Genomic DNA, 13320 nt, shown 5'->3' on the forward strand with positions numbered 1-13320 from the left:
GAATCTCATACCAAGTATTTACCTTTTGAACTGCATTAGTTATGGCTGCCAGTTGTGTAACCCCAAACTTCATACTACTGAACTAATTAGTTATCTGATTTTGTAGTACAACAAGCTAAGATGATAAAGCAGTGAACTGATCTACCTCCAACACACCTACAACCTTCTTAAAAGCACTCCTTGGGTTAGCACGCCACTCAGGATTCCCTTGTGAAATCTGATTCAGTAGTATGTATAATTCATCATAAGTCTTCTCAAGAGCTTGCCCACCTACTGCTGAATCCAAGAAAATTTTGGTGTTGGGCTCAAGACCCTCTACGAAAGTATGAGTCAGTACATCATTAGACTGATGGTGGTGAGGGCAATTTCTAAGCATACCCTTAAGTCTTTCCCAAGCTTGGTAAAGATTTTCTCCTTCTTTCTTCCAAAAACTCAAAATCTTGCTTCTCAAGCGTGTTGACTTCCCTGATGGAAAGAATCTCATAAGGAATTTTCAAGCCAGATCGTCCCAGGAAGTGATGGAGTGTGGTAGTTCAGGATGTAACCATCTATTCGCTTCCCCCATTAAAGAAAAGGGGAAGAGAGCAAGTCTGACATAATTAGTAGATACCCTGGTAAGAATATAGGTATTACTGATTTCCAAGAAAGTTTGTATGTGCTACTGTGGATCTTCATGTGAGAACCCTGTAAATTGTCCACTCGAACACAATAGTTTTACCATATTATTCTTTAATTCAAATAGACCACCCGCCTCTGGCTTGCGGATATAATTAGTAGCATGGTTCGTAAGTTGGATTTCCACTTCACGAACAGGTTTAGTTTCTGCTCGAGCAGGAGTAGTTAGAATCACCGGAGGTGGGGCACGTGCCGCATTTAGGTCAATTGGATCAATAAGATTAGGATCTCTTTGCTTTGTCATTTGAATTTGCTGAACTAGATAGTGAGCTTTTTTTCTTTGATGAAATGCCTGTTTTGGTTCTGAATAAGGCTTTAACAACCCTCTATCTTGCCCGTCCGATACTTCACTAGTCCTGCAAAAGTCAGCCACTAAGATCAAGTTGTTAACACTTAAACTTATTATCAAAAACCAAAAATTTAGAAAATTAGGAATTATACTATTCCTCGACAATGGCACCAAAAACTTATTGTAGTCTAACTTATATGCAAGTGCACGCGATCGTACAAGTAATATAGTGACTAAGATAGTCGGATATCGTACCCATGAGGACTATGTAACAAGCAATTCAACCAACTTTAGTTTTTGACAAAAATGTATTAAGTGTTTCAAAGTTTGAAGATGATTGTGAGGTTTCAAGTAAAAATATAATTAATAAAAAAATAACAATATGCAATAATAGCAACATGAGCAGGGTTGTAAACAATACTAGTGTGAATTCCAGGGTTGAGGCACTTTTAATAATCTTAATATTTTTTGTTTTTATCGCAGTTTAGTTGATTATTGGGTTATTGATTCGTAGGGTTTAGAACATTATCATGGTCTGTCGGGATCTTCAACCTAACTGGATATTACAACTATATCATTGAGCAGGGATGCAATAAACCAATTAGATGCATCAAGATGTCATCCTGCAAGTGAACCAAACAAGGCTTCTAGGTATATCTCTATCCTAGATGCTAATTCAAATCCCTTGTTTTATAAAAGAATAAGAACCTTGCACCTTAAACTCTTCGTTCTAACCTATGATTCTCCTCTCAGATTCACAAAGGAATATAGGTGTATTTTAATGGTGGTCAATCATGAAATAGTAAGCACAATATATTAAGAATAACTCATACGATAATTCAACAATAAACTATGAGACCTAATATCAAAGTACAATCATATTTTTGGCCTCAACCCCAGAACAAGGGTATTTAGCCACTCATGTTTGAATTCAACATAAAAAATGAATAATTAATCATACCAAAAAGTAATCTTGGCATAATGAAGTTCAAATAACCCTAAGAGAAGTATTGAAAGTGTTTTTGCCTCTGCTCTATGTTTCCAAAGTAGTCTCAATTATGTTGAAGTGTTCCTTTTATAGTGGGAAAATTTTAACCTAGTGATGGTCCACCTCCGCGTTGCAGAGGTCACTACATAGGAAAGGGTGCCACGTTGCATGGTCAATCCATGGAAATAGGGTTTGCACTGCACTGCCTAGTTCAAGGGAATAAGGTCTGAGCCGTGGGGCAATCGCGGAATCTCACTAGAAATTGCATTTTTCTACCAAAATACATAATGCGAGGCACAGTCTGGGGGAATAGCCTCTGCATTGCGTGCGTCATTCCTTCTCAACTAATTGCCTCTTTACTTGCTTCCGCCTTCAAATGCAAACTTCTGCATCTATTTTCTTCAAAAATCCACCTGCATCACTAATCATGTCTGTTAGCTAAATCATGTAATTACACATCAAACACAATAAGAATAACACATTTTAGCTCATATAACACGTCCTATTATGGGTAAATAGTGATGCTTGTACATATAACCCTAAGATCAGATGCTTCTATGCTTTTCATGCAAAAAAAAAAAGATGGGTCTCTTTGGATGCGTATAGACTATCATTAGTTGAATAAGGTCCCAATGAAAAATAAGTACCTTCTCCATAAAATTGATAACGTCTTCGATGAACTTCAGTGTGCTAGGTGTTTCTAAAAAATTAATCTCTATTCGGGCTATCACCAGTTGATAACTAGGGAGGTTGATATTCCCTAGATTGCTTTTCGGACTCGGTATGGCCATTATGAGCTTTTGGATATGTCATTCAAGTTGACTAATGCTTCGGTTGCTTTCATGGATCTTATGAATTAGGTGTTCAGATAGTTTCTGGATTTGTTTGTTATAGTCTTCATTGATGACATCTTGGTGTACTCCAACAGTGAGGAGGATCATACAAATCACATCCGAATTGTGTTACAGACTTTTAAGGACCAGAAATTATACGCAAAATTTTCTAAGTTTGAATTTTGGCTAAGTGCTATGACTTTTCTCTGGCATGTTGTTTCTAGTGAAGGGATCAAGGTAGATCCATAAAAGGTTAAGGCGGTTAAGAAGTGGCCTCGATCCACAGTTCCAACTGGCATTAGGAGCTTTTTGGGCTTGGCTAGGTACTATAGGAGGTTTCTAGAAAGTGTCTTATCTATTGTTGCTCCGCTGATGAATTAACTCAAAAAAAGGTTAAGTTTTTATGGTTCGATGCTTGTGAAGGTAGTTTTGAGAAGTTAAAGGATAAGTTGACTTTTGTGCCTGTTTTGACCTTACCCGAGGGCACTGTGGTGTTTGTTATGTATTGTGATGCATCCCGTATGGGATTGGGTTGTGTTTTGTTGCAGCATGGTAAGGTTGTAGCCTATGCTTCTAGGCAACTTAAAGTTCATAAGAGGAATTATGGACTCCTAATTTAGAGTTGGTGGTTGTGGTCTTTTCTTTGAAGATTTAGTGTCATTATTTGTATGGGGTTCATGTGGACATTTATTCAGACCATAAGAGCTTGCAGTATGTGTTTACGCAGAAGGAATTGAATCTCAGGCAAAGTCAGTGTCTCGAATTGCTTAAGGATTATGACATGAGTTTACATTAACATCTAGGTAAAGCTAATGTTGTTGCTGGTGCTATTAGTAGATTGTCCATGGAGATTTTATCTCATGTTGAAAAGGAGAATAGAGGACTGGTGAAGGATATTCATCGGCTGACCAATTTAGGAGTTAGCCTCTTGAACTCCGAGAATGGAAAGGTAATCATTCAAGAAGTGGTTAAATCATCTCTTGGTGTTGAGGTCAAGGAGAAGTAAGTTCTAGAACCCCTACTTATGCAAATCAAAGATGATATGGGTCAACAAACGGTTATGACTTTCGGTATTGGGGGAGATGACACCTTGAGATATCAAGGAAAGTAGTGTGTTATTAATGTAGATGGGTTACAAAAAAGGATTTTAACCGAAACTCATGAGTCTAGATATATAGTTTATTCGGGTTTGATCAAGATGTATCATAACTTAAAAGGAAGTCTACAGGTGGAATTATATGAAGAGGGATGTGGTGAATTTTGTTGCTACCTAAATGGTTTATCAGAAAGTCAAGGTTGAATATTTGAGGCCATGTGGCACTTCGCAAGAGATAGAATTGCCTATGTGGAAGTAGGAGATAATTAATATGGATTTTGTTACTAGTCTTCCATGGTCTCAGAATCAGTACGACTTCATTTAGGTCATCGTAGATAAAATGACTAAATATGCTCACTTCTTGCCTGTGAGGACTAACTACTCAGGAGAGGATCATGCCAAGTTATTTATTCAGGAGATAGATAACTTGTATGGTGCACCAGTGTCCATTATTTCTAACCAAGGCATGCGATTTTCTTCTCACTTCTGGCATTCTTTTCAAAAGAAGGGGTTGGGTACTCAGGTGAACCTTAGCACCACTTTTCACCCTCAAATGGATACAAGTGGAACGTACTATTTAGACTTTGAAAGATATGCTAAGGGACTGTGTGATTGATTTTAAAGGTATTTGAGTTGATTATTTGCCTCTTATTTAATTTGCTTACTACAACAATTATCATTCTAGCATCCAAATAGCCTCTTTTGAGGCCTTTTATGGTAAAAGGTGTAGGTCTCCTATTGGTTGGTTTGAGGTAGGGGAGACTATGTTGTGTGGCCCTAACTTGGTTCACCAAGCGATGGAGAAGGTAAAGGTAATTCGATCAAGGCCTAAAACTACTCAAAGTTTCCAAAAGTCTTATGTGGATGTGAGGCGAAGGGACTTGGAATTGAAGTTGATAATTAGGTATTCTTAAATATTTCTCCTATGAAAGAAGTCATGAGATTCGGGAAGAAAGAAAAGCTCAGTCCCGTTAAATTGGTCCATATCAAATTTTAGGAAGGATTGGAAATGTTGCTTATGAATTGGAGTTACCAGCGAGTTTGGCCTTGATTCATCCCATTTTCAATGTGTCCATGCTTAAGAAGTGTGGTGTTGACCCTTCCCTGATAGTGCTTGTTGCGGATATTGGTGTTAAAGATTTACTGTCCTATGTGGAATTCCTAGTGGAAATATTGTTGAGGACTAAGGACATCTCCTCGGTGAAGGTTCTTTGGAGAAATAAAAAGGTAGAAGTGGCTACATGGGAGTCGGAAGAGGATATGAGAGCCAAGTACCCATTATTGTTCCATGCGGGACGAAAGTGTTTAAGGTACAAGTTTCATTCCCCTCTTGTTGCATTTCAAATTTGTCCTATTCTATCTATTATCATGCCAAAAATGTCCTAACTTCTTATTCGGGATGAATGATCCAAGGGAAGGGGGATAATGTAAGACCCTGGAAATTTATGACTAATTTATTTTTGACCCTCTTGTGTATATCTTGTTAAATTTTGACTTAAATTATGATAAAGGGTGTTAACGGGATAAATGGAGAGAGTTTTAGAATTTTCAAAAGGGGTTCGGGGTCATTTTGGGACCCCAAGGCAGTGAGGGTTCGTGATAGTGGGGTGTCACGCCACTTAAGTTCTGTGATAGGAGCGTGACACGCTAGCTAGTCACCGCGATAGCGGCGTTCTACTATGCAAATTTTGCCCAGTTTGTTTTTTAGCTTGATGGGGGTGATGTGTGAGCTAATCTAACACATTTGAGGCTTTTAACTAGAAATAATTGTAAGGTCTTAAGCAACTTTTGTCGTTTTTGATTGTTTTCTCTTTGATAATGCAGGAAAGTCAAAATGCAAGAAAACCAAAGACAATAAGAGCAAAAGAGGTGAACTTGGAACAAGTGGCCATGAAAGTATAGTTGACGACTTGTCTGATAAGTCGTCAAATTTGTGATAAGTTATCAGTCATTGTCAGTGGTAGACAATGTGAGGAAGTTGAAGCAAAAGTGTGACGACATCCCCTGATAAGCCGTCAGGTGTTTGATAAGCCATCAAGAATGTCGTCAGCCTAAGGCAGAGATCATGAAAGTGGAAGAGGAGATGACGATATTTCTGATAAGTCGTCAGACTTCCGATAAGCCATCAAGAGTTGCCGTCAGCCTAAGGTAGAAATCATCAAACTTGGAGGAGGAGATGAATACAATGTCTGATAAGTCGTTAGACTCCTGATAAGGCATCACACTTTATCGTCAGCTGTGCGAGAAAAAGTTGTATTCTGTGATTTGATTCCTAATTTAGCCCTTGGTATTTAAGGAAAAGTTCTTAGGTTTTATTGGAGGTGGACATTCATCTTGAACTACACGAACTTACATTATTCTCTCTCTAGTTTTCTTTGTAACTCTACAATTAACTTTTGAGAGATTGTGATCATAATTTTCTTGGGATTTCTACTGCGATCTAATCTGAGAAACACTTGTTGATATTCATTATGCTGTGAGTTATCATTTATCGAATTATGAATACAAATTGTTTTGTTGCTTTTTACATTATGAGTAGCTAATTCCTTTAACCCGAGTTGTGGGATCTATGGGTTTGATTTTGTAAAGTAACTAGATGTTCAAGATTCTAAAGGTAGTAGGAACTCCTTGGTAATTCCTCTGTTTTACATATTGTCTATTGGTTGCAAACGATAGGTCATGCCTACTTGTGATTTTCTTGAAATAAGAAATCAACCCTAGTAGGAAGTGAATTATCAACAGGGACTTGGAAGCATCAAATATTCATTTAATAATTAACATTGTAACAAGGTTAATTAACTTGAGACAACATCCTGTTATGAAACATAAATTCCTAAGTTCGAAAGAATTAGGTAATTAAATGTCTAAATAGGTTGAGAAACATTTAGACATTACTTCGATATGGATAATCAGTTGTTCCTACCTACCACAAGAATCTTGAACCGTTACTAGTGTCTGTCAAATACCAACACTCATAGTGAACACAGCTCTGGTTTTCCATATAATAATGATTACAAACACTGACACTGAATTGAGAAATAATTACTTGTTACCCTTCCAAAAACCCCCATTTACAGGAAACTGCTAACTATCAGTTGATTGACTCACGAACAACATAAATTAACACCATATTCCCTGGGATTCTACCCCAACCTAGTTGGATTATATATTTGACAACGACCGCTTACTCTCTCGTAAGAGAGGTATAGTTTAAGCATTATCAAAAATGGCGTTGCCGGAGAACACAGTTGTAAATTTAAGTTTGTGTGCGCTAATTAACTGTTAGTCGAGTTTCCTTATTTTATGTTTTTTAATTTGCTGTTTTTGTTCTTTACAGGCTTATTGTTGTTTATGCCACGAATGAGAAGTTCAGGAAAACCATTATTACCCTTCAATCCTGAACCTCATCTCATCAGCAGAATGGCAGACCCACAGGAAGTTGACAGGCTAGCCGCTTTACCTAGAGCTCAGGTTAATTTGCAGAATGACGGTTAACAAGCCCGTCATCCGAATATGGATGATGATGACTCAGGAGATGAGGAATTGTTGAATCCTGTTAACCGAAGGCGTGCAGAGGAGGTAGCTGCACTAGTGAACATAAATATAAACAGAAACCGTCCTTTCAGGGCGAAACCTGATCGCTAAGCTGTGCAATTTGATCATAATGAGGATGATGATGGAATGGACGGAGCTGGTGCTACTGGAGCTATTATTCCCCCACCTCTAGCACCTGGGGCAAATTTCAACATTACAAGTACTATGATTCAACTCCTTCATCTAAAGGGGTTGTTTGGTGTCCTTCCTGGGGTTGATCCTAACATGCATTTGGTGAACTTTGACACCATTTGCAAATCTTTTGATAACCCAAAAGTGGGTCAGAAGGCTATCTGTTTGAGATTGTTTCTGTTGTCTCTGTCTGGAGAGGCAACACTCTGGCTAAATAATCTGACATCCGATTCGAGAACCCACTGGAGGCAATTGAAAGAGGCTTTCCCAGAAAGGTTCTTTCCACCTTCCAGGAGGGTGCAGTTGAGGGATGAAATCAGTAATTTTAGACAGCTCCCAACCGAAACCTTTCATGAGACTTGGGAGAGGTTTAAGAAGAAGCTGATGCAGTGTTCGAACCACAACATGACGGACATACATTTAATGGAAACTCTGTACAGGGCTCTCAATTCTGTGACAAAGCCGATAGTGGATAATGATACTGGTGGTTTGTTTGTTGATCTCACATTCCCAAAAGCATCAGAGATGCTAGACAGAATGACCAAACAGAGTAGGGCTTGGCCTACCAGGGATTCTGTGGTAGCAAGCCCACTGTGTCTATTGGTATGACTGCGGAACAACGTAGGAGAGATGAGGAGCGTGATCAAGACATGGCTCATTTAAAAATGCAGATGGATTTACTAACCAAGCACTTATTATCTGCAAAGACTGAAAAAGTGAAAGTTGTTGCATCACAAGGTAAAGGTTATTCAAAAGAAGAAGCTAACTATTTGAATAACCAAATGGTTTCTCAGGCAATATCTAAGGAAATCAAGGTCGGAATTATTATGACAAGTCAGGTTATAAAGATAGGGAGCAAGGGAATTGGAGGAGCGGGCTATATGTCCCTCCTGGAAATTGTGAGGCTGCTGCAACAAGTTCTGGAAAGATGTCCACGGAGGACATGATGACTAAATTGTTGAAGGATTTGAGGCAACCAATGCCAGTGTGACTACTATGAAGAGTGACTTATCTTCTATGAGTCAGTTGGTGAACTCACACTCAACTTTTATCAAACAGTTGGAGCCGTAAATGAGCCAACTCTCCGCAACACTAAATCAAAGGAAAAGCGGTACCTTACCAAGTGATACGGTTCAGAATCCACGAAATGATGGCTCATGTATGGCGATTACAACTAGGAGTGGTAAGATATTACCTGGCCCTTCTGTGGGAAAAAGTGGAGTTGAAGATGTGATTGAAGTAGATGATGAACGTAAAGAAAGTTGTCCAGTGGAGTCTGAGAAGCTGGATAGTCCTATTAATGCTTTGGAAAAAGGAAAAAAAAAAGAAAGACGTTGTGGCTACCACTATCGCAAAACCACCGCCTCCCTTTCCTCAACGATTGAAGAAGAAAGATAATGATACAAAATTTAACAAATTCATGGTAATGCTAAAGCAGCTGACTGTGAATATGCCCTTGGTGGAGGCGCTTGAGCAAATGCCAGGATACGCTAAGTTTATGAAGGATCTTGTGACAAAGAAAAGAGAGGTGAGCTACGAACCGGTGGAAAATCTCCACCACTGTAGTGCCATTTCTACAAGATCCTTATTGCAAAAGAAGGTCGATCCCGAAGCATTCACCATTCCTTGTACTATCAGGTCGCTTGATTTTGCTAAAGCCTTATGCGATCTCGAAGCAAGTATTAACTTGATGCCACTGGATGTTTATAAGAAGTTGGGTTTAGGGGATCCTACCCCCACAAATATGCGGTTGGTAATGGCGGCCAGGTCTGTGAAGCGGCCAGTGGGAATATTACATGATGTATTGGTAAAGGTGGCCAACTTTATATTTCCTACTGACTTTGTAGTCCTTGACTGTAATGTGGACTCTGAAGTACCCACTAATTTGGGTAGACCATTCATAGCAACTGGGAGAGTGATAGTTGACATAGAGCTGAATGAGCTCAAGTTTAGGCTCAATAAAAAAAAAGCAAAATTTGAAATACACCCATCCATGACACAGCAAAAGGAGATGAGTGTTTTCTCAATCGTGGATGTGTTCTATGAGGATGTGAAAGAGGTATCAACAAGGTGTCTTGACGAATTATGAGTAGTCAAGATGACCGAGTCTTACCGCGACACTAAATTAGGCGCTATTAAGAGGCAACCCAAAATTTTTATGTTTAACGCAAGTTGTTTTTTATTTATTTAGATGGTAAATATGATGAACTGATGAGGTATGCAGGGGTCGAGGTAGAATTTATGTAGCAAGTTAAGTGATCCTGACGACATAGGTGACAAGCTATACACTTGTGATAAGCCATCACACCAGGTCGTCAGAGAAGCCAAGCTTGAGGCACGCTCTGTTTAGGGCTGACGGTAACACTTGACGGGCTATCAGACTTGTGATAAGCTGTCACATGAGGTCGTCAACTGAGCAAATTTTGAGATATGTTCTGGATAGAGCTGACGACAAAATATGATGGGCTATCACAACTCTGATAAGCTGTCAAGCTTGAGCGTCAGATATGCTAAAATAAGGCAACACTCTACCTTAAGCTATTTCAGGTATACCCTAACCCTTAGTTCAGTTTCTCTTTGCATGTACATTGAGGACAATGCTTGATTTTAAGTTGAGGGTGTAGGGTGATTTGTTGTAAAACATTGTAGTTGACTAGGAGAAATACAAGTACCTTAGGCAGTTAACATGTTTTTGTTGATTTTTGAACACCTCTCTAATGGTCTGTATTATGACTGTGTGATATACATTTATGTGTAACCACTGTGCATCTTGTTATGGCATTAGTACTAGTGACATGATAACCATTGCTAATTAATTGCATGAACCGGATAGGTAGTAGCTTGTAATGTACCTATGTGCCATGTGCGTGTGAGATATTACTTAGTTTCCTTTGTTTGTTAAATTCAGTACTTGCCTGGTTAGTCTTTCCTTGGTTATAGGATAGGGGTTAGGAAAGGATCATAGGTTGTTTTGAGATTAGTCCACTTCTAGCCGAAATTACCTTCCCTGTATGAATGATATCCCTTGATCCCATTTTTTAGCCTAAATGCCTATTCTTTTATGATACCTATCGCCTTCCCATTTGTATCACAATGAACCTGTTTTGGCCCTGGTCCTCCTTGGAAATTGTGCACTTTGACTTAGGTAATTAGCCTAAGTTGAGGGTGGCTACCATAGGGGTGCGCGATGTAAAATGAGTATGAAGAAAGGTAGAATAAAAGAAAAGAATAAAAATCTTGGTGCGGTGGGAAAAAAATAAGAAAGAAAAAGTTGTGAAAAAAAGAAATGATTGTCAAAAAGACCGCACCCATCCGGAGTATGTGTGATCAAGAAAGGAGAGAATTAGGTGAAGGTAAATAAGTGAGACCCCAAAAGTTAGTGTAGTGCCAAGGAGGCTTAGTCACCTTAAACATCATCGAGTATTATACCATCCCTTAGCCTACGTTACAAACCGAAGAAAAAAACCTATAGTGATCCTAGCTTACCTGTCTGAAAACCTTGGTAATGAAAATATGGGCAAGCTTATGGTATTTGGCATACATTGACTGGAAATTCTTTTTTAGAGTGGGTGTCTATTGATTGTCCCCATAATTACATATGTTATTTCTTATATGAATGAGGAGGGATTTCTTTGTTGTAAGGGCCCACTGGTTATGTTGCTAGTTGCTAACTTGTTTGGGTAGTGTAATATTGGTACATGCATGGTTGTTGTTGCTAAGTTGATTCCATAGCTTGATTTCTTTGTGTTGCATTATTGCTTTTCAGTAATATACACAGTTGAGTTTGAGATGATTGACCTTGGAGATGGTAAATATGTTTTGAGCTAAAATGAATGATTGACTGCCGAATGTGCTTTGTATCCTCTTAGTTATGTTTAAGTTGCTTGAGGACAAGCAATTGTTTTAAGTTAAGGGTGTTGATGTGTGAGCTAATCTAACACATTTGAGGCTTTTAACTAGAAATAATTGTAAGGTCTTAAGCAACTTTTGTCGTTTTTGATTGTTTTCTCTTTGATAATGCAGGAAAGTCAAAATGCAAGAAAACCAAAGACAATAAGAGCAAAAGAGGTGAACTTGGAACAAGTGGCCATGAAAGTATAGTTGACGACTTGTCTGATAAGTCGTCAAATTTGTGATAAGTTATCAGTCATTGTCAGTGGTAGACAATGTGAGGAAGTTGAAGCAAAAGTGTGACGACATCCCCTGATAAGCCGTCAGGTGTTTGATAAGCCATCAAGAATGTCGTCAGCCTAAGGCAGAGATCATGAAAGTGGAAGAGGAGATGACGATATTTCTGATAAGTCGTCAGACTTCCGATAAGCCATCAAGAGTTGCCGTCAGCCTAAGGTAGAAATCATCAAACTTGGAGGAGGAGATGAATACAATGTCTGATAAGTCGTTAGACTCCTGATAAGGCATCACACTTTGTCGTCAGCTGTGCGAGAAAAAGTTGTATTCTGTGATTTGATTCCTAATTTAGCTCTTGGTATTTAAGGAAAAGTTCTTAGGTTTTATTGAAGGTGGACATTCATCTTGAATTTTATGACATTCATCTTGAATTACACGAACTTACACTATTTTCTATCTAATTTTCTCTGTAACCTTACAATTAACTTTTCAGAGATTGTTATCATAATTTTCTTGGGATTTCTACTGCGATCTAATCTGAGAAACACTTGTTGATATTCATTATTCTGTAAGTTATCATTTATCGAATTATGAATACAAATTGTCTTGTTGCTTTTTACATTCTGAGTAGCTAATTCCTTTAACCCGAGTTGTGGGATCTATGGGTTTGGTTTTGTAAAGTAACTAGGTGTTCAAGATTCTAAAGGTAGTAGGAACTCCTTGGTAATTCCTCTGTTTTACATATTGTCTATTGGTTAAAAACGATAGGTCATGCCTACTAGTGATTTTCTTGAAATAAGAAATCAACCCTAGTAGGAAGTGAATTATCAACAGGGACTTGGAAGCATCAAACTTTCATTTAATAATTAACGTTGTAACAAGGTTAATTGACTTGAGACAACATCCTGTTATGAAATATAAATTCCCTAAGTTCGAAAGAATTAGGTAATTAAATGTCTAAATAGGTTGAGAAACATTTAGACATTACTTCGACAAGGATAATCTGTTGTTCCTACCTACCACAAGAATTTTGAACCGTTACTAGTGTCTGTCAAATACCAACACTCATAGTGAACACAACTCTGGTTTTCCATATAATATTGATTACAAACACTGACACTGAATTGAGAAATAATTACTTGTTACCCTTCTACAAACCCTCATTTACAGGAAATTACTATCTATCAGTTGATTGACTCACGAACAACTTAAATTAACATCATATTCCCTGTGGGATTCGACCCCAACCTAGTTGGATTTTATATTTGACAACGACCGCTTACTCTCTCGTAAGAGAAGTGTAGTATGAGTGTTATCAGGGGGATTAGTCATTTTGACTTTAATACATCTTAAAATGTCCCGAACCCTAGAAAACCCCCAATTGATTGAATTTACACTTCTTTCTCTTCTCTAACTCCCAAGTCAAGAGATACAAGGGTTTCTCAAGGATTCCATTCTTCGGGCTTTAAACTTTGATTCCTCTTCAAATTCTTATAATTTTCAGTCATGTTGTACATTTTCGAACGTGTATTTTATATTAATGCATCAATTTAGTCAATATCCATGTGTTTTGAAAGATGGGTTT

The 13320-nt window shown here is 38.2% G+C and overlaps 1 non-coding gene across 1 annotated transcript; it reads left to right on the top strand.

The window, feature by feature from the left end:
- Positions 1-347: 347 nt before the first annotated feature.
- Positions 348-454, top strand: LOC124886190. Its single transcript, XR_007043276.1, has one exon. It is a non-coding gene; the product is annotated as a small nucleolar RNA R71 (small nucleolar RNA).
- The last annotated feature ends 12866 nt before the right edge of the window (positions 455-13320 follow it).

This window comes from Capsicum annuum, chromosome 7 (genome assembly GCF_002878395.1).
Source record: "Capsicum annuum cultivar UCD-10X-F1 chromosome 7, UCD10Xv1.1, whole genome shotgun sequence".
NCBI lineage: Eukaryota > Viridiplantae > Streptophyta > Magnoliopsida > Solanales > Solanaceae > Capsicum > Capsicum annuum.